Here is a 23,673-nt window from a genome sequence, read left to right as displayed (position 1 = left end):
TATGGATAGATGGATGTACATGCTAGTGAATTTCAAATTATAATTAAATTTGAAAATTCTATTGTGATAAAGACATCCTTCTTTAATAAAAAAACAAAAACAAAAACAAAACTTTCCTCTTTTTTTTCTCATTCTGTTCGAATTATTTATGCCTTCCTACTATTAGACTGAAACAATCACCCTGACACACAAATATCGATATATGCGTGAGGATGACATAATATCGATTTTTTATTGCAATAACTTGGTTCCTGGTGACGTAAGTTTATAAATATTACAGTATTTCTTTTTACTGTACTAGGTCAGGGTCACTTCCATGATGTAAGGGTATCTTATGAAGTTTCTGACTTTTACCCCATCATCACAACTATTTAGTTAATAGAAGTTATATGCTTTCCTTTCTTTCTTCTTATCATGCGTCTCAGTGTTGTCGTTCCATTTTACTCAGCGTTTACAAGAGAATAACTTTTTAAAAAAAAACACTCAAAAAACTGGAAGTTTTTAAAATAAAATGAGAGTTTAAAATGTGAATGAAACAGAAGACAGAAAAGGGCGGGGAAGATAGGTAGAAATAAACAGGAGAGAAAGAAGGAAACAGGGAGAGGGAGATGGTTTCGGGGTTTAAACACTAAAGGACTTTGTTTCTCATTTTCCGCAACGCACGCGCGTCGTTGACGAGGAGCAAAGACGCACACTTGAAAACCTTTAGATCTTCGTCTGTACTGACATTCAACTGATATTGTTCATTATAGTGGCTCCCCCACCCTATCTTTCTCTCTCTCTCTCTCTCTCTCTCTCTCTCTCTCTCTCTCTCTCTCACACACACACACACACACACACACACACACTTCCTTTTTTACTTACCTTATAGGCAGTAGTAATAGTATAATTTATAGTTCTACTAAACCCAACAGAGAAGCCGGATCTACAAACTTTTGTGTGCAAAACCGTATGGTTTTGTTAGCCGTTACTCACAGCAAGTTTCGTTTGAAAAGAACTTTTAAATATACAAAATAGAAACATACATTAATTAAATATATAATATATACATTTTTCTCAAATATGACTACGAATACTGCGATTAAACATCAGGTAAGATTCATTAATTTAATATAATATATATTATATAATATATATATATAATATATATATATATATAATATATATATATAATATATATATATAATATATATATATATATATTATATATATATACATACATACATATGTACGTACACACACACACACACACATATTAGTGGCCTGGCAATACCACAGGGGGGGGGGGCAAGCAAAGAAAACGCTAGCTTACCAGGACACTATATATACAAATGTAGACCGATTTGAGCGTATTTTATTAGTTTGAAAATATACGTTTTTTTTTTGTTTTTGTTTTCTAACCAATTGTCATATAATTTAAACCATAGAATAGTATTATAATCTTCAAAAAGGCTGCAAATTTTCACGTAGTTTCGTCCCATAGAACCAAAGATATGAGCATTTAATAGTCAATTTAGCTATGAGTATATATATATATATATATATATATATATATATATATATATATATATATATATATATAGAGAGAGAGAGAGAGAGAGATAGATAGATAGATAGATAGATAGATAGATAGATAGATAGATAGATAGATAGATAGACCGCCTTTTTTAGTAATTTTATAAGTTCCAAATGTCAGTGACTATTAATCAGAATTTAACAAATAAAGGCTCGTTGGAAAGGTAATGACCTGAATTGAGTAGTGGAGTGGGCTATGTGACATTTGCTCTAAAGGTCGCGCATTAAGGCTATCATCCATCATTCAGAGTCTAGTTTTGACACTTTTTTTTACAGCTTTCGTCTCCCCTCAAAAATCTTTTAAAATTACTACTATTTTATAAAAGTTTGAAATTCCAGAAAACGAGCAGTTTCCAAGATATGAAGAAATTATTAATTTAAACGTAAAATAAGCACCCATTTTCTGGCCACTTTTTATCGATTGGGGTCTGGTATTTTTTAAGGGGTGGTATTTATTGTGGCTGGTAGACCAACACAAAACCTACCTTAAAAAACTTGATTTCTATAGGTTTTCGGGTGTACTGAAAACGAATATTGCATTTAAAGTTTCCACAAATAAATCTTTTTCCGGCTATTAAGCAAAAATATGTGCGCTTGCGCGTACAACAATGACCACTAACAAGAATTACATTGCTTAATACCCGTAAAAAGACTTTCTTGCGGAAAATTTAAATGCGATATTCGTTTACAGCATACCCGAAAACCTATCAATAAACAAGATTTTTAAGGTAGGTTTGTGTTGGTCTACCAGGCCACAATTACCAAATAAATACCACTCCTAAAAAAATAAAATACGCTGACCACACACAAAAAAAAAACAAAAAAAAAAAACGGAGGCTATAAAGTGGGTGTTTATTTTACATTAAATTAATATAGAAAAGTGATCCCCAATTTTTCGAAACTATAAATTCTTTATATCTTGGAAACTACTCGTTTCCTGGAATTTTAAACGTTATTTTCGTTTTCAGCATCCTCCAAAACCTTTAAAAGCGGTAATTTTAAAGGATTTTTTTTTTAAAGTAGAAAGATACTGCACCTTTATCAATGTTTCAATTATAGTAATTTGTTTTCCTAGTTTTGCATATGAATTACAAAATATCTTATATTTCCCCAAAACCTCAGGCCTCGATGGAGCGGACACTAAAACTTGCTGCTATGGTTTCAAATGGTCTGAAATAACAGTAAGGAGAGACTTGATTCCAAATATTTCTCATATGTGATATTTCCCCTCTTTGGTTTTCATACATAACGTAAATTTCACAGTGTATAAGGATTATTTGAAATTCATAATGGTACCCTATTTCCAAAAGAGGGGAGATATAACAAGTATCCCTTTCTCCCCCCCCTCTCTCTCTCATTCTCCTGCAAGTTCCATAAGGTTTACATAAATAATTTACTTTGCTATTAGACCGTCATCGTAAAACGGACGTCTTTTGCAGAAAAGTCTCGCAACTGGAAAAGTGAGTGTTGCAAAACATTCACCTGTGATCTGCCTTTGTGAGCCCCGTTCAAACATGCATCAGGTTGAAGTTAAGGTTGGGGTTCGGGTTATGTTGTAGGAAATGTTGAATAAACACATTGCAGAATAGTAGACAGTTAAATATGTTAGTATATGTGGGGCGTAGGAATATGAGAAATAATCTTTTTATGACATAAATTACATAAGCATTCATGATATGTTTATGAGCATGTTTTAGTTAGCCAGTTACTAGTAACTAAAGATCTCTTCAGGCGGAATTTAGGAAAACTCGTACCCGGAAAACTCGTCTCCGGAAAACTCGTCCCCGGAAAACTCGTCCCCTTTTGCTAGGTAGGAAAACTGGTCCCTTATTGAATAAACATCGATTGGAAACACATTTTATGACCGTTTTTGAAGAAGATATTGTGTTTAAAAGAAAATGCATATCCCATAATATTTAAAAAAAATATTTTTTCTTGTTTACTGTTGTTTTAAAAAAAAATTAATTTTTCTAAGTTTTCGTTTTCTACCTAGCTTTGAACTTTCGACTTATTTTAAAGTATTTATTTAGTTAAAAAAAAAAAAGTAATGTCGAGTGTTATGAACAAAAAATGTCCGACTTAGGAGGATAATTGCTCCAAAATAGAAAATTAAAGAAAATATTAAGGTAGCTATAGTTTTAAAACAAGCCCCCCCCCCCCCCAAAAAAAATAGAAAATAAATTTGTATATTTTTAGGTAATGCAATGCAGTAATGCAATAATGCAGTAATGCACATCCCATAATATTTAAAAAAAATATTTTTACATGTTTATTGTTTTAAAAAAATTAAATTGATTTTTCTAAGTTTTCGTTTTCTACCTAGCTTTGTAAGTTTTTGGTGTGCAAACTTATTTTAAAGAGTTTATTTAGTTAAATAGAAATATTTTTACCAAAAAAATGTCCGAAAATTGAAGAAAATATTGAGGTAGATATAGTTTTAAAACGAGCCCCCCCACCTCCAAAAGAAAATAAATTCGTATATTTTCAAGTACTGCACAAGCACAAGTGCCCCCGAAATGACTTTTAAACGATACCCTCTCCTCCCCATGTTAAGAATAGCTTTCGAAATAATAACGTTATTATTTCAGCGCGGTACCAAAATTACATAATACCGTGTTTTCTTTTTTGTTTTGTAATAACACAAGAATTATTTAAACTGAATTAATTCTTCTAAATAAAATAATTGCTTTCTTTGATAATACGTGTTTTCTTTATTTTTGTTTCGTAATGACACAAAAAGTGTTAAAACTAGAGTATTTTTTTAATAAATATTTGGTTTCGTTTTTCCCTATCTTAACTCCGTGATCAAGTTTATTTTTTTAAGCAAGAGTTAAAAAATTTTTTTTAAATATTATGGGGGTGCATATAGTCTCTTTTAAAAACAATATCTCATTCAAGAACGGTAATAAAATGTGTTTTCAATCGATATTTATTCAATAAGGGACCAGTTTTCCTACCTAGCAAAAAGGGGCGATTTTTCCGGGTACGAGTTTTCCGGGTACGAGTTTTCCGGGTACGGGTTTTCCGGAGATGAGTTTTCCCGGGACGAGTTTTCCGGGCATCCTTCAGGCGATATTACTTATACAAAAGCTTAAACCGTTGAACATGCTCATGAATGTGTTGTGACATAATGCTTATGTAAAACAAATAAAAAGTATACCGTGACCTACTTCGGCATTGAGCACTCTTGTTAATATATATATATATATATATATATATATATATATATATATATATATATATATATATATATATATATATATATATATATACTACAAGCCGCAATTTGTCTGTTTTTTTTGGAGGGGGAGGGGGCAGTTTGTTCTCCCACAAAAGATCCAACTTACTTTACAATGATGCAATTGATAACCTTTCCTGCTATAAGTAGGGATTTTGGTTACAACGACTATAAAGTAAGTGTCCATTTTACGATGAAGGTAAGTGACCTCCTCCCCTCAGTGCATTAAATATTTAAAATAAAAATAATGCACCTCTATTTCGAACTTCCGCCATTATTCTTTGATTGATGCTTTTTTATATACGATTTATTATGAATGGTTTCCATTAATGGATGAGAACAAATGTTGCCGGAGAGTTTTTACTTTCATTTTTGTTTTGATTTGAAAAAATATAATGTCAAGATTTACTCGTTTCCGAAAGCAGCGAGGTTAGACTGGAATTTAATTTAACGTGTGTGTTTGGACGCGGGAGGGGAAAGGGGTAGTAGAAAAAAAATTAAAACGCTGCCGCTGCCCCTAGGGACACTTCTGAAAGGGTACAAAAATAGTCAGGCATCTAACATTTAATCAAATCCCACTCCTGAAAGAGGGGAAAATGCCTTGAGGAATTCACCTCCGACGACCAAACTGGACCATATCTTATTCCGAAAAAGATCATTCAGGACAGTCAGTCACTAGGTTTCCAAAATGATGCTAAGGAGGAACATCGGTTCCTTGGCGTTTTAACTAGGAATGAAGTGTAGTATCTGTTTCGATACTACACTTCAAATGTAATGTCTTTGATCAGTAAAGGATAAGTCCTTCTAGACCGAAGAAATTCTCATAATTCACAACCTAGAGTTCCGTTTCAGGAAGGGCAACCAGTGCCTTTTGCTGTTTTTTTACCAAATTTTTTTTTAATACAATTTTGATCGTTTATGCAGCGAATCATTCTTTTCTTCTTTTTTTGCAGTTAATAAAATATGAAAATGACTAATTTGTTTATGAGAAAAAAATGCATTCTGATAGATTTAATCTTGTAATTAAATCAGTTGTTAAATAGGATTTAGAGATTTAAATTAAATTACGTTATCGTTTTATTAATTATTGATTTAATCAAATTATTATAAACCTATTGTTGTTAAGATAAGAATTTTGTTTATAAAATGATTGGGTGTAAAATTTGTTTCAATCCTTTCAATCTTTTAAACCAATGAGAATTTGCTAAGAATTTAAAAAAATAGTTTTTGACAGTTGAAATGTTTCCAAATTCCTTTCAAATTTTCGAGGATATTCAACTGCAGATTGTGATAGTTTCAGATGTTTCTTCCGAGAAATCCCTCTGCAGTCCATTATCAGTTCTGATTTATTTGTTTTTCTTTTTAATCGCTGGCATTAAGAGTTTTATACCTTGTAAACAATTCTCACAGTGACCCAAACACCAACAATGGTAAATAGTGCCACCACTATTGCTCACAGGAAATGACTTCGTTTAATGTTTCACAAACCTTCTCTCCTTTTACTATCAATGCACGGATCTTAATTTTGTCTCAGTTGGAATGAATTGCTCTCTACTTGATGAAGTCCCTTGGTTGACATGTTCATAGGATTGAAGTAGAAGACTACATCAAATCTGTTGCTAAAATCATTGGAAAAATAGTTGAATCATTCCACCACTCCAGAAAATACCTCACACCTGGTGAAATCCTCTGCATTTATAATAGCCAAATTCGAATCAAGATGAAATACTGATCCACGCAGAGGACTCTTTCTGAGCTTGACATAGTACAAAACTGACTTTGCAACTTAATGCAGAATAATCTCTTATCTAAAAGGTTGTTCTTTCTCACAGAAGAAGTGTTGTTTTTCCTTAATCTCTCGATACTTTTATACTCAGTTGACTGAATTTTAAGTTCTGCCACCACACAAAAAGTCTCTTCAACAAAAGCTCGTCTTTCTATCAACACTTCAAAGAACTCTTTCTTCCTTTATTTAACTAAAATCAAATAGAACTTCCATGAACAGAATTTCATGCCTATAGGAAACGTTTCTCTACATGGTCGTTTTCAAGTCCAATGTCAATAAATATCTGTCATGTTGTCCAGTAAATAAATTAAACATTTCTCAATCCTTTCATAGTTTTGTTCCATCATCCAATTGAAAATATCACTACCATCCTCAATTGGATTTTGGCATTGCTAAGTGGTTAACCATTAGTGCAAATGAACAGGACCTTTGAAAACAATGGATGCCAGTATTATGAAAACGTGCATAGAGGAAAATCAAGAGCAGAGCAATGAAATCATCAAAAATAAAAGAATTCGCGTGCAATATATGGGAAAAGCGGTAAGACCATAACAGAAATGCTGAATGGCTGATAAACATGAAAGCAGATCTTCCAGAAATTGAAGAAGGAACAGAAATCAAAATTAATAAGTAATTAAGAAGACCTTACAAAAAATGGCAAGCTGGAAAGCGGCCACACTGTAATACATACTGCGTTTAAAAATCACAGCTTTACAAGCTGAGGAAATAAAACAGATGTACCAGATTGCATAGCCAAAGGAAGAACTAAAATAATACAAAACAATACTTCAACGAACAATTTCAAACAAATACAAACCAATAACTTATCTATTAACCACGTGAAAAATTCTAACAGCGCAGTTAAAAGTCCAGATCTACTACTCCCTATGGTTTACATCCCAAGGAACAAAATAGTGCTAGAAAATAATATATTGTATATAGATTAAAACAGAAAAACATAGTTTGGCATGGACTGATTATAAGTAAGTATATATCAGAATCCACTAAGCATTGATAACTGCGTAAAGAATGTACATCTGACAAAATGATCGATTTATTGTAAATAAAGTAATGGAAACCTGGAAACACTTACAGTTGTAGGATAACACCTGGTTGAGATATGAATACAGAGAGGAATTTTCTAGGGAGATTCTCTCTAACCATATTACTATTTATCATAATAATATGCCACTCAACAACATACTCAGGAAGTGTAATGCTTGATACAAATTCACTGACACAGAAGAAAGAATAAACCATCTCATGTATATGAATGGCCTGAATCTATTTATAAAAGCAAAACGGAATTGAAAAGGTTGATAAACACAACCTGAATTTTTAGTCAGAACATAAAAATGTAATTTAGAATGAAACTATTTGAGATGATAAGGGGAAAGCTCGAAATACCAGAGGAACTACTTAACCATCAATAGATGAGAGAGTTTGGTGAAAATGATGCATACAAATATTCGAGAAAAAGACATCAGAAGATCAAGAGAAATGAAAGGGAAAATTGAAAAACAATGTTTGAGAAGACCAGGAAATCTCTTAGAAATCAAAATATTTTGTAGGAACCTTATAAAAGGAATCAAGTAAGATGTTCCAAACCATTGAAGAACTAGTAAGCATGCACAATGGAGTAAACGCAAAAGATGATATTGACCTGCTGTGTAGAATGGAAAGTAGAGGTAAGAGGACAGGTAAGCAAAGAAGTTATATTGTGGGTGACACAAAAAAAACTGATTATTGTTGCAAAAGACATCTGAAAAATAAATACTAAAATTGAAACTGAAAACAAAATGATGAGAAAAATAAAATGGGAGGAAAACAGTTACATGGAAGATTCATGAGATTGACTAGAGAAGAGAAAACGCATGGACATGGCTACGAAAAGGTCATTTGAACAGAGAAACGGAATTGCTATTGACAGACACAGAGAACAATGCAATCAGAACGAACAATATCAAAGCTGAGCTCTAGCGATCAGGTTACAAGCCTCTTGCACATATGGTCCTCCTCTGCTTGGCATCTCTCAAGGTTAAACAAGGAAAAGCACCTTGAGGTTTTAGATGGAAATGATGAATGACATGAATTATATATATATATATATATATATATATATATATATATATAACTACTTCATTTACTCACATAAAATTAATATACGAAAGTATAGATTTAAGCGTAAACTTTAAGTATTTACTTCAAAAGTGCTTAATACGTAGGTAGAGCTAGTTAGTAATTTATAAAATATATATGGCAATAAAGCTACACTGAATATTCGGCGTTTCATCCACTATAAGATTCGTCAGGCTTATGCGCAAATTCGCGCATAAGCCTGACGAATCCTATAGTGGATGAAACACCAAGTATTCAGTGTAGCTTAATCGCCATATATATTTTATAAATTACTATATATATATATATATATATATATATATATATATATATATATATATATATATATATATATATATATATAAACATTAAAATTAACTAATGCTATAGTTATTGCTTATACTCATCCTAGGCTGGGTATTCTACTTGTATACATATATATAAACTATAGTATTTTTTTAAAAAATTTCTTCTAAATATAAATAATTACTTTTATACCTACAGTTTTCTATTGTTTCATGCTTATGCAATCATCAGTGCAGGAAATGATATACTCCCACACACCCTGATAAAATCCTTTTGGAATCAAATCATGAGACTGATTGCACGGCTGATTTGGACCAAGCAAACCACTCCCTCCCTGACTTTCCTTCGCAAACAGATGCCACCTTGATTATCTAAAAATCACCCCTTCCAAGTGCATCGTATCATAAAAAACCTAGACACCTCAAAAGCATGTGGATCTGATCTTATCCCGGCTGTGCTATTAAAAAAATGCTCTGCCGAGGTTGCTCCAGTTCTCTCCAAACTTTACAACAAATGCCTTAACGAATCTTGCTTTCCTGACTGCTGGAAAACTGCTTCTGTGGTACCAGTTTTCAAGAATTCTGGCAAAGAAAAAAGACCCATTAAATTATCGCCCCATTAGCCTCCTCCCACTTTTTGCCATAATTAATCAAGCTCTAGTTTATCACCTTACAGCTGCTAAACTTCTGACCGAACAACAATATAGATTTAGGCAAGCCCGTTCCACAGCAGATATCTTAACTGTAACGTCTGAACGTATATACCATTCACTGGACAAAGCAGGATAGGGCAGGGCAGTACCCCTAGATATATCTAAGACTTTTGACAGGGTATAGCATGATGGTCTTCTCAGGAAAATCAAATCATATAGTATCACTGCAAGAATACATAAGATAATTAAATCCTTCTTAAGTAAGAGAAGAATACAGGTTGTCCTTGACGGTCGTACATCTAAACAATATGATATAAATGCGAGAGTACATTGGATCTTTATTATTCCTAATATTCATAAATTACCTCTCTGATAAAATTGCCTCTGAGATGGGTATTTTTGCTGACGACAACATGCTCTATAACCGTCACCAGTAGAAAACAAATGAACATATATCTAAGGAAATGGCAGAAACACTAGAGGAAGACCTCTAATCTGTAGTGGAATGGAGACAAAAATGGATGGTCACATTCAATGCTGCCAACACTAAGCTTGTTTCCTTTAATACAGGAAACTTTCTCTAGCTCTAATAGCAATTTCCAAAAACACATTATTTGAAAGTACTTATACTCCTCGACCTAACGTTCACAGGGAATGTGAGTTGGAACAGATACATTGAGAGCATTGCTAAGGCCGCTGCGAAGAAGGTGGGCTCTCTCTACTGTGCTAGAAAGCTACTTGCACCTGAAAGTATCATGTACCTCTATCAGACCACCATTCGCCCATGTATGGAGTATTGTTGTCACATGTGGACTGGCGCATCTGCTACTAGTCTCTCACTTCTGCACAAGGTTCAAAAGAGTTGCCAACCTGATAGGTCCTGAACTGTCATCTAAGCTTCAATGTCTGTCCTATCAACAAAATGTTGCATCCCTCTGCCTGTTCTACAAGTTTTTTAATGGTGAATGCTCTGACAAACTACAAACACTCAACATAAATACCTCTGACAAACCCGACAAGCAACTAAATCCCACCCCTTCACAGTAGAGATCCCTAGGTGTAAGAAGGCCTTCTACTCCAATAGTTTCTTCCCCAGAACTGTTAGACTTTGGAACTCCCTTTCGGGATTCTGCTTTCCCAACCTGTACTGACATGCAGAAGTTCAAGTGTAATGTGAACAGACATCTTGCTGCTCATCTCCCTTCATGATATCCCTGCTACTTCAAAGTGGCTCTGTGCCTTGTTTGGGGTGAAAATTGAATAAAAAAAATCAAAAAAATCTGATTAATTTTCTTTTGGGGAACATTCACTTCTGTACAAGTGATAAGACAATTCAAACATTTTTCCCCGATTCCAATATAATTACAGATTCTGTTCTAAATTCTGCATTACAATTCAATTACCAATTCTGATTCTTTTAAAATTTCTATAAATAGAGATTTGTTGTGTTTTTAAAATTTTCAAATGACTGTAAAACCCTCATGTCCACATATATTTTTGCAAATGTATAAACGATAAGACGTATGATCTTTTTAATTAGTTTTTACTGAAATGTTTTCCTTGTAATTGATTCAAAATTTAGAAGACAACTAAAGATTTATTTCTCTTTTTAAAACAAAGCTGATTTTAAGCCTACCAAACTGAGCATCCTACCTGGCATTGATCGTGACTTTCTTGTGTGATTTGTTCTTGTATGCAATACAACAGAGTGTGCTCTGTTGCGTTGCATGCATTGTTTTCCATGCAGACAATGCAAACATGGTTGGAAGCAGTTGCTTTTGAAATTCCAGCGATTGCCTGGTGCAAGGCGTTGTGGGCATGGTTCCATTCAGGTCAATGCAGAGTTTCTGAAAATATCCAGTGAAAAACATGTCAGCTGTTTCTTGTTAAGAAACATAAATAACAAATGAATAGTGACAGGCCTACATGAAAAGTTTTATGAAAAAACGACAGAGTCACCAATAATAACGTCTTTCACATGCAAAACATGTCCTTTTAATTGGACACATCATCACATTGATAGACTTTTCTCTTGATCAACAGTAACAATACTCTGCCTGTTAGTAATAGCAAAAGTTCCCTGAATTGTGAGCACAGAAGGAATCAGGTGCTAATGTGATTGTAAGATGCAGGAGTTTAAGGAACTCCTGCATCTTACAATCACCTGATTCCTTCTGTGCTCGCAATACCTATACTAAAAATTCACAAAAGTGGGTGTCTATATTTTCATAAAAGACTTTTTTGTCCTATTTGTATAATACTGACTGAAACTAAATATAGCTCAAATTACTCACCCTTTCGCCTAAAACCTGTTTTTTTAAAATACATAATGATCAATTAATTAGTTTAGGAGTGAATCTAATATATACAAGTGAATAAACATACCTAATCATTGTATAGTTCATTTACATTGCCTTTGAGACATTTTTTTGTAAACAAAAGAAAATATGGTTTCTGTTTGATTCCTTTTTTCTTTTTGTTTTATTAATTATTTTTCCTCTTACTATAATCTCCATTACTAACCTTGATTTAGCTCTGTTGAGCAAGATTTGAAACCGGCTAGCCTTTTCATGTTTTTTATTTTTTAATTAATCATGTTTCAAAATAAATAATGTCCATAATCAACCCTGATACAATTTTGTACTCCCCCAAAATATTTACACACCTAACAGTTTGTATGAGATATCTTTGTGAGAATTCAGATCACGTTCCATTTTTTCCTGATAACTTAAAATAAGAAAACACAAGAAGGCGTCTTTGTCCCAATTTAGAATAACCTCCACTTTTTTATGAATGTAGGTCAATCCGCAACACATTTTAAAATTGTTAGCACACTTTGGAAATCAGACAAACAACAATGCAATGAAATTTTTAACTACTCAACCTTTAACCTTTATTGTGGTGACGATCATTAAAAATTCTTAATAACAAATATGCACACAGACATGAAAAAAGTAAACGGATAATCCACAAGATTTAAATTATACATTACAAGTGAGTCACTATTTATCAAGGCCCGAAGGCCATTTGAGGTTAAAAGTTAATGAGACAATAGCATAGAAATCAATAGTGATGGAAATTATGTAGAATTTAATTATTTAAGAGTACAGGTCAACTAGAACTTGTTCAGATTGGACTTGAAGATGGCCATGTTGTAGTCAGGTGGAAAGCAGTACAGAGTTCTGCAGGCAACTAGTTCTAGAAAAAGAAGTTTTGTTCATAGAATTTGCATTTAGATTTAGTCAGAGTGAGGAGAAATTGTTGACAGTGGTTGTAACTAGACAAGTGTTTTGCAGGAGGGAACCATAGATTGAAGCTCTGGAAATAACGATAGAGAAGAGACAGGCTCGCAACATCTCCTGTGAGAAAGACATTGCAGGGAGGAGAAAAAGGCATCACCTATTAGGTTTTGAAGTGTGTCAAGGCAGGATCGGGTGCTCCGAGCAGCTTCTTTAAGAAGAGAACCATTCATATTAATTAGGATGGACCAAGTAGAGATCAGAGCATTGGTAGTGAAAAACTAGAAACTTTTAGATGCGTTAAAATTAACCAGCCACCTTTTGCTCCATTGCACCACGTGTTCAAGGAGAGAGACTCTAAGGAATTTTGGTTGTTGCTGGCCTTTGAAACGTTGCCATAGATGGTAGTGTTTTCTGCATATATGCTGACGAATGAACTCAGAATGTGATTTGGGAAATCATTGATTAAGATAAAGAAGAGAATTGGGCCCAGGATGAATCCTTGAAACATGCGAGGACTTTGAGTTTCCGACTTCTGACCATGGATGGCTATTTGCAGAGAAAAGATTCAATAGTTGAAGAAGATATTTCCAGATATACCATAGTTTAAAATTTTGTGAAGTAGATTTTTATGCCAAATTCTATCCAATTCCTTTGATATGTCAAGAGCTACTGCTATTGACAAGAAATCTCTGTCGATAGATTCACTGATCCTATGTGAAATTGCAATCAGTACATCAGCTGTAGATCTTGCAGGATGGAAACCATATTGCTTGTCACTGAGTAGATTGTTGATTTTGCTAAGTCGATTGGCAATTTCTCTATTCAACACAGATTCAAGCAACTTATTCATCACGCACAGAAGACTAATTGGTACTGAGATGCAGAAGATTGATCTCCACTATTTTTTTAAGTATTGGCCAAACTAATGAGGTTTACCAAGGTGTTGGGAAGCATTTGTGCTTTAGGCATCGATTGAACAGCTTTGTAAAAATGGGTGCTAATTTCAATTGAAATTTTTTTAGTACAATAACTACAATATTGTCAAGACCAAATTACCTTGCTGGCATCAAGGTTCTTGATGAGTGTAACAACATCATAAACATCACTTAGATTATTTTCAGTCGTGGGAGGAAATTTGGGAGGTAGGTGGCCCTGACCACATGGAGTTGAGTTTGATGCAAAATTCTTTGCAAAGAGTTTGGCATCAATGTCAGATACTTATGAAATGGCTTCCGGGCCTTGATAAGTGATGATCACTGTGTAAAAAAAAAAAAATCACCTCAGGTCTGTTGATAATTGTTGAGATAGAGGCAATGCATCTGTTTAGGATCTTATTTGTATATTCAACAAAAGGCATTGAAGTTTCTGGATTTGATGGGCTGAGCATATGACTCGCGCATTTTCTGTAACTCTTTTGCAGTTATTGTTGGCAGTTCTAAAGGCGACTTTAGTTTCAAAACATTACATTTAAAACAATTAAAATAGTGCTTCCTATGTACAATGGTGTACTGTAACTGTCTATTCAATTTCTGTTGGAATTTCTAGAAAGGTATGTAACTGTCTATATCAATGATTAACCAATCAGTTTAATTGCATACTACAGTGAACACATTTTTTTTTAAAACATAGAGCATAGGGGTAATTTTGATATAAACATTTAGAAACAGTACCAGTCAGCCATTTAGTATCGATACGCTGTTTGATGAAGAGGGATATTTAGGGTTTTTTTAAATATTGTTTTATCTTTATTGACACAAACTAGCAGAGACAGGGCATGTTTGTAGAAAAAGATGTAGAAGACCTGCAAATTGTCCATGAGCATCGGGTACCAGAGTAAGTTCGTTAACAATCTATGTTAGGTCATAAGCAAGAGAGATATTGACAAAATCTCCTTCAGCATCTGTTTTGTTTGCGTGGACTAGCCATTTAACATTATGAACATTGAAATCGCCACAGATGTTGGCTGAGGTAGGAGCGGGTAGGGTATGATCAATTTGCTTGGTGATTATTTTTTTTTTTTGTACAAAGGAGTCACCAGTTATCAAAGCACAGAGGCCACACGAGGATAAGGGTTATAGAGTGTACAGTAGTCAATTGGATAATATTGTAATCGTTAGTAATAGGAATTTGGTAAATTGGATTACTTAAGGGGGCGGCTCATCAAGAATTTGTTTATGTTGGTTTTGAAGACGACCATATTATAGTCAGTCGGAAAGCAGGCAAATGGAAGAGAGTTCCACAGGCGTGCAGTTCGAAGAAAGAAGCTTTGTTCATGTTTAGGTTTAGGTACAGATAAAAAGTGGGGAAATTATTGATGGTGGTTTTAGCTAGACGAGTGTTTTTCGTGAAAGTTTGGTAAGAGTAACCATAGATTGAAGCTCAGCACTTTCCATGAAAATAACGATAAAGCAGAGACAGGCTTGCAATGTTTCTTCTGTGGGAAAGAGGTTGCAGGGAAGAGAAAAGGGCATCCTCCACTAGGCTACGAAGTCTATTTTGAACTCTGTCAAGACAGGCTAAGGTCTTTCTAGTAGCTTCTGCCAAGATGTGGCAACAGTACTCCATCCTTGGATATACTTGGCTCTTATATAGGTAGAGAATTTCATCAGCAGTGAGATATCTACCGGAAATGCTGATCTCATTATTTTCCCAGCAACCTTGGCAATGGATTTGATATACGTGTTCCATTTTAGATCAAGAGTAAAGTGTTAAAGAGAGGTGGGGGCGAGAACTGTGTCCAGGCAAGCAGGAAAATAAACAATGGCAATTCCAGGCAATCAAAAGAAAGATTGGTGCCAGGAAAAGGTGACCTAAGCTACATTCAGGCAAACGAAAATAAACAATGGAAATCCCGGGATTTGTAGCAACCTGTATCCATGACATCTATTGGTCAAGGATCAGACCAAAAACCAGCAAATGTGCAATAAACAAGCTGGCGAGAAAATAGGTTAGCAGGTTGAAGTGATACCAATAAATAGAGGCGAGCGAAACAAAGCAACAATCAGACAGTCAAAGAGATGGACAGAAGCGAAACACAAATTGACACAGTTGCGACCCACCTTTGCTACTAAACCCTACCACCGTCATTTTGTTGAAGTGTGTATATTAAATATATCATAAAATAAACAAAGTCTTTATTAAAAACAAAGTGTCTCGCATTCATTCATAAATGAAATAACCATTTTTATAGCTAGATAATCACCAGCTAGACATATATATAACGAAAGGTGACCCAGAATCTTGTCAAAACATGGAGTCTTCCCAAGATGAGAGCCATTCATTTCAATTGATACCAGATGGGGATCAGAGCATTGGTGATGTCAAAGATGCTTGGTTTTAGATGGATTAAAATTAACCAGCCACCTCTTTCCCCACTGTACCACATGCTCAAGATCAGAGGGGGGAGAGTATCAGAGAGAACTTGATCATTTATGGCCTTTGAAGTGTTGCTATAGATGGTAGAGTTGTCAGCATAAATATCTATGAATGATCTTAGAATGTGATTTACCATAAAAAAACAGTTAACCAACACAGGTGCTTCTGCGGTTCATTGCTACTTTAATATCCACTTGTCACCATCAAAATTGGTTTAAAAATCTTTATCCTAAATCTGGCATGGCCTGAGTTTCGTCGGTTGAATAGTATTCCTACTGGTTGCCAAACTTCACCTGGCATTTAGCAATTGTAGCTCCTCCCAGTCGGTCTTTCACATTTAGGCTCAGTACGACATCGATTCCCGCAATAAACTTATTCAGCAAAATCATTCTGTGTAGCAATGGCATATTCCTCACCACAATCTCGGCATCAGCCTCTTCACAACACTCCACCTCTCTGACATCTATTGTTCTGGTTCCATTCTAAGAGTCGGTGACAAGCATAGTGGTACAGCCGAGATCAACAAGGGCTCTAACCATTTTTCCATTGAGAGTGGTCACTATCTGTGGCAACAAACCCTCACATATCTTTTTAGTATTAAAGGGTGACTACTGGTGTAGTAGCACCCCTTTACTAGTTTCTCGGTATTGAAGAGCAATCCTTGCTAATGTGCCCAACCTGGCCACACCCAAAACAGATAACGCCTGATCGCGACTCTCTACAGTCTCTTTGCAACTAGCTTTAGCGACCACATGGCTTCAGAATGTCACTGCTTAACCTTACTTGTTCTCCCATTTTCTCCATTCACTGAAATAGTTTGTGGTTAAAAAATGTTAACTAACACACTGCTGCCAAAACTTCACTACTCTGAATCTCGATATTCTGCTGTCAAACCTCAACTCCAAATCTCGATGCTTTTTTTTATTCAAGTGGAATCATCTCATTTGCATGTCACATTACAATCATATAAAGAGAAAGGCGACCATTTTTATTTTTTTCTCCTTATCTACATGCCACTCCACAGGCTGCACACAAACAAGTTTCTTTAAATTTTTAATCACATATCACCTGCATTAAAAAAAATTATAATGGATGAGACCAGTCGCAGATCACCAACAGTCAGCATGATCTTCTTTTGTTGCAACTTTGGCTTCATGAAGTGTTGTGGAACTTCATTGGCGTCTAACCACTGAGCTGAGTGTCGTCGGTTGTCGTAAAGAACCCATTTTTCATCACAAGTGAGAACCCAGTGGAGAAACGAGTTGTTCTTGCTGCGTAAAAGAAGGGAAGATGACACTTCATAACAGCGTTTATTTTGGTTGTCATTCAATTCATGAGCCATTCATTTATCAATTTTTTTTCTTTCTCTCTCAAGTGGTTGGAAATGGTCGTATACATTAGTCTAATTCAGAAGCAAGTTCTTGAACAGTTGTGTGTATATAGGGGTAGGCTATAGAAACAAAATTTTTCAAATAAATGCCAAAAGTGGCTTATTACTTTCATTTATATGTAAATAGATGGGAACAAGTGATTTTGTTCAAAACGGGTCAAAATTGGAGGGTCGCTGGCCCCAAACGTGATTTAACCGCGTCGACGCGTGAAAATGGCCCAAATTTCACCCCCAAACACACTTAATCACTTATTGAAAGCCACAGGGTGCATTTTTTGACTATAAATGCATTTGTATCATTAAATCTAACATTACCATTGGCTATCCCACAAGTATAGGGCTTTTTAGGATATCTCAGAGTCCAAAATGGGTCAAAATTACCCCAAAATTAGCCAAAAATGGTCGGAAATCACGGATTTTCCAAAATGCACCTCCCATGGGCCCAAAGACACCTCTACATGGCAGAAACTGTTGGGAAATGCTTGAAGCAGGCACTCTCCTAACTTTTGCACTGTTAATGAGGGGTATAAGGACCTTTAAAAGGGGCTAAATATGGCCGATTTAGCCAAAGAGAGTCAAAAAGTCCCTAAGAATCAACATAGGTTATCAAAAAGGGGCTTAATTTGAGTTATAGATGGAAAATTACCAAATAAGGAAATGTTTTCTTTCTGTAACAATGCAATGGCATCTTTAAATAGACATGATAACATTGCATTGCATTAATTGTGAATTTGATTGAACTTTGCTTTCTTTTTCAGTTAGTAAAATGCAATGAACATGGCTGGTATAGCAGGGCAGATTAACGAAGATTATAATTATGATGATTGGACTTATCTTCTGCTTGATTCTCTTCCAACTGAGGCTGAATGTGTTCAAGCTGTGCAACATCATGCTGCCAAATATGCTACCACGACACAGAAAAATCATATTCACTAGTTCTCCTTGCAATTACTACAATTGTGGCAGAAAGCCTTTGGAAGTGATGTTCGTTATGTTACATTACCTGGGATAAAACATAAACTTGATCGATCGCTAAATATTTACGAAAAAGATGTCTACAAAGCAAAGGGTTCCAGACGTGTGAATATGATTAAATGGAAACGAGAGCACCATGTCCTTCTCAATATACTATCAAAAGATGTGAATCCTGATGAATTTGATGTACATGAACGAAGATTCTTTGTCGATCAAAAGTCTCTCTCTCGCAAATGGCTCATTGACACTTTCCACGTCGATATGGAACATGAACGGTTTCTGGCAGAACAAGAACTGCACAATCGTTTGGATTTGGACGATGATCAATTTGAAGTGGAGGATATAAGTGACCAATTGCCAGAGCATGATACCTCAAACAATTTGAACTACTCATTAAACAGATCGGGTACAATCCCGAATTGAAGAGCAGAAGACATTGAAAATTCAATTTTTGTTGTGCAATGTCATTGGTGCATGGAACTTGACAAGACGAAAACCAGTATTTGTGCTAGAGAATAATGATGTGATTGACAAGCTCTTTAATGCATTATATTGATATTTTACTGTTGAATGATTTTAAAGTAATGTGAAGTGAAGCTGTGTCTTGAAATAACAAAATAATTCCTTTGCTAATTACTCATACCTTTTATCAAGTTATTCAATATATTGGTTACAAATCGAGAAATAGCGAATCGAGGGCCATTTTCATCAATTTTGGGGTAACTATGAGAACAATATGAATTCAGACTCTTCTTGGACAGCATTTTATTGACATTCAATGTTCAATTTACAATTAATTACTTTCTGAGAAGTTGATGTAGTAAAGTTACGATGTTTCTAAAAAGTATCATTGATGAATGAACTAATGATTCATATGTTATGTACCGTAAAGCGTAATTTAGTCATTTTTGGATTGTTTTGACCCTTTTTACACCCCCCAAAGATCTCTAAATACTCTAAATACAAATGGATAAGATAACAGGGTGGTGATTTCAGTCTTCCAACTGTAAAAAGCCATACAGGAGTGTTTATAGGAGCCCGATGAGATATAATACCTGCATTTTGGGGATTATCCGTGATTTTTGTTCATTTTTGGCTAATTTTTGGGTAAATTTGACCCATTTTAGACCCTTAAGATACCTTGAAAAGCCCTATATAGGTGGGATAGCCAGTGAGAATGTTAGATTTAATGATATAGAGCCATTTATGGTCAAAAATTGCACCCTGTGTGGCTTGGGAGGTGCACTTTGGAAAATCCGTGATTTCCGACCATTTTTGGCTAATTTTGGGGTAATTTTGACCCATTTTGGACTCTGAGATACCCTAAAAAGCCCTATACTTGTGGGATATCCAATGGTAATGTTAGATTTAATGATACAAATGCATTTATAGTCAAAAAATGCACCCTGTGGCTTTCAATAAGTGATTAAGTGTGTTTGGGGGCGAAATTTGGGCCATTTTCACGCGTTGACGCGGTCAAATCACGTTTGAGGCCAGCGACCCTCCAATTTTGACCCGTTTTGAAAAAAATCACTTGTTCCCATCTATTTACATATAAATGAAAGTAATAAGCCACTTTTGGCATTTATTTGAAAAATTTTGTTTCTATAGCCTACCCCTAGTGTATATTCACTTTGACTGAGGCTCTTAATTGATCCTTGTCAATATCCGATGGCCGACCACTATGCTCATAAACTTCAAGATTCACGTCGCTGCCACGAAATTTCTTAAACTAATATTGTGCTGCGTGTTCAGTAGTGGTTTCTTAGCTAAACACTTCATTGATATCATGAGCTGTTTCAGCAGATTTTGGCCTAATTTGGAATAAGAAAATTGTGTGAATTTGCTTTTTTTCCATCCTGAATTTCTGAAAAGACATAATTGTTTTAAAACGATTTTAATTTAAATTTAATTATATTTAATTCGATAGAGTGAAAAAATTTAACTTTAAATTTAATTAGATTTAATTCAATAAGGTGAAAAAATTAAATTACATTCGATGGAGCAAAAAAATTAAATTTAATAGAGCAAAAAATTAAATTTAATTAGATAGAGAAAAAAATTAAAATTTAATTACATGGAGCGAAAAAATTATATTACATTCGATAGAAAAAAAAAATTAATTCGATAGTGCAAAAAATTTAAATTTAATTAGATAGAGCAAAAATTTAAATAGATAGAGCGAAAAAAATAAATTTAATTCGATAAAGCAAAAAATAATATTTAATTCGGTAGAGCAAAAAAATTAAATTGAATTAGATAGAGCAAAAAATTAAATTTAATTTGAAAGAGGAAAAAATTTAATTTAATTAGATAAAGCAAAAAATAAAATTTTGTTAGAAAAAGCTAAAAAAAATTCTATTTAATTGGATAGAGCAAAAAATTGAATTTAATTAGAGCAAAAAATTAAATTTAATTAGATAAAGCAAAAAAATAAAATTTAATTCGATAGAGGAAAAATTAAATTTAATTAGAGCAAAAAATTTTATTAGATAGAGCAAAAAAATTAAATTTAATTCGATAGAGCAAAACATTATATTTAATTAAATAGATCAAAAATTAAATTTAATTAGATAGATAAAAAATTAAATTTAATTAGATAGATCCAAAATTGAATTTAATTAGATAGAGCAAAAAATTAAATTCAATTCGATAGATCAAAAATTAAATTTAATTAGATAGATACAAAAATAAAATTTAATTAGAAAAAGCAAAAAATTTAAATTTAATGATATAGTGCCAAAAATTAAATTTATTTCCATAGAGGGGAAAAATAAAATTTAATTCGATAGAGCAAAAAATACAATTTAATTAGATAGAGCAACAAGTTAAATTTAATTAGATAGAGCAAAAAATTTAATTTACTTAGATACAGCACAAAAAAAAGAATTAAATTTAATTCGATAGACCAAAAAATGAAATCCAATTATATAGAGCGAAAAAATCAAATTTAATTAGATACAGCTAAAAAATTAAATTTAAGTAGATAGTGCAAAAAATTAAATTTAATTAGATAGTGCAAAAAAATGTAATTTGATTCGATAGAGCAAAAAAATAAAATTTAATTAGATAGAGCGAAAATGTTTTATTTAATCCGTTAGAGCAAAAAAATGAAATTAAATTAGATAGAGCGAAAAAATTAAATTTAATTCGATAGAGCGAAAAAATTAAATTTTATTCGATAGAATGAAAAAATTTTATTTTATTCGATAGAGCAACAAAATCAAATTTAATCCGATAGAGCAAAAAAATTAGATTAAATTAGATAGAGCGAAAAAATAAAATTTAATTTGATAGAGCGAAAAATCAAATTTAATTCAATAGAGCGAAAAAATTTAATTTAATTAGATACAGCTAAACAAATTAACTTTTATTAGATAGTGCAAAAAATTTAATTTGAGTAGATAGAGTGACCCATTTAAATTTAATTATATAGAGCAAATAATGAAATTTAATTAGATTGAGAAAAAATGTGAAATTTAATTAGAAAGAACGAAAAAATAAAAATTAGATAGAGCGTAAAATTAAATTTAATTAGATACAGCAAAAAATTAAATTTTATTAGATAGAGCGAAAAAATGGAATTTAATTAGATGGAGCAAAATATTTAAATTAAATCGGATAGAGATAAAATTAAATTTAATCAGATAGAGCGAAAAAAATAAATTTAATTAGATAGAAAAAAAAATTAAATTTAATTCGATAGAGCAAAAAGATTTTAATTTAATTAGATATAGCGAAAAAATTGAATTTAATTCGATAGAGCAACAATTTTAAATTTAATTAGATAGTACGAAAATATTAAATTTTATTTGATACGGCGAAAAAAATGAATTTAATTAGATGGAGCGAAAAAATTAAATTTAATTAGATATAGCGAAAAAAATAAATTTAATTAGATAGAGCAAAAAAATTTCATTTAAATAGATAGAGCGAAAAAATTTTATTTAATTAGATACATCTAAAAAAATTTTATTTAATTCGATAGAGCGAAAAAATTAAACTTAATTCGATGGAGAAAAAAATAAAATTTAATTAGATAGAGCGAAAAAATCTAATTTAATTCGATAGAGCAAAAATCTAAATTTAATTAGATAGAGCGAAAAAATTAAATTTAATAAGATAGAACGAAAAAATTTTATTTTATTCGATAGAACGAAAAAATTTTATTTTATTCGATAGAGCAACAAAATCAAATTTAATTAGATGGATCGAAAAAATTGAATTTTATTAGATAGAGAAAAAAAATTTAAATTTAATTAAGTAGAGTGAAAAAATTAAATTTAATCAGATAGAGCGTATAAATTTTATTTAATTAGATGGATCGAAAAAATTTAAATTTAATTAGATAGAGCGAAAAAATTACATTTTATTAGATAGAGCAAAAAATTTTAATTTTATTAGAAGGAGCGAAAAAATAAAATTTATTTAGATAGAGCAAAAAAAATAAATTTAATTAGATAAAGCAAAAAAATTAAATTGAATAAGTAAAGCGAAAAAGTAAGTTTAATTCGATATAGCAAAAAAATTTAATTTAATTAGATAGAGCTAAAAATTAAATTTAATTAGATAGAGCGATAAAATGAAATTTAATTAGATAGAGCGAAAAATTTAATTTAATTAAATTGAGAAAAAAATGAAATTAAATTAAAAAGAACGAAAAAATAAAAATTAGATATAGCAAAAAATTTTAAATTTAATTTGATAGAGGAAAAATTCCATCCAATTAGATAGAGTAAACAAATTAAATGTATTTAGATAGAGAGAAAAAATTCAATTTCCTAATGAACCGCCCCCTTAAGTAAACACTTCATCAAATCTCCACACTAACGTAATGTACTTGCAATAACCCTTATCCCTGAGTGGCTTCCGGGCCTTGATAAGTGGTGATCACTGTGTAAAAAAAAAAAAAGATAGAGCAAAAAATTAAATTTAATTTGATACAGACAAAAAATTAAATTTAATTAGATAGAGCCAAAAATTAAATTTTATTAGATAGAGCGAAAAAATGGAATT

At 32.7% G+C, this 23,673-nt stretch overlaps 1 protein-coding gene across 1 annotated transcript in view; it reads left to right on the top strand.

The window, feature by feature from the left end:
• Positions 1-878: 878 nt before the first annotated feature.
• Positions 879-23,673, top strand: part of LOC145266472 (archaemetzincin-2-like) — a 33,689-nt gene continuing 10,894 nt past the window's right edge. Inside the window, exon 1 of the mRNA XM_080122159.1 lies at positions 879-1,092. The gene's annotated coding sequence lies outside the window, so the exon portion shown is untranslated. The remainder of the gene's footprint in view (positions 1,093-23,673) is intronic.

Source organism: Euprymna scolopes, chromosome 41 (assembly GCF_053919585.1).
Source record: "Euprymna scolopes isolate OS-2025 chromosome 41, ASM5391958v1, whole genome shotgun sequence".
Classification (NCBI taxonomy): Eukaryota; Metazoa; Mollusca; class Cephalopoda; order Sepiida; family Sepiolidae; genus Euprymna; species Euprymna scolopes.
Note: the sequence above shows the minus strand (reverse complement) of the source record. Positions and strands in the feature narration are given on the sequence as shown.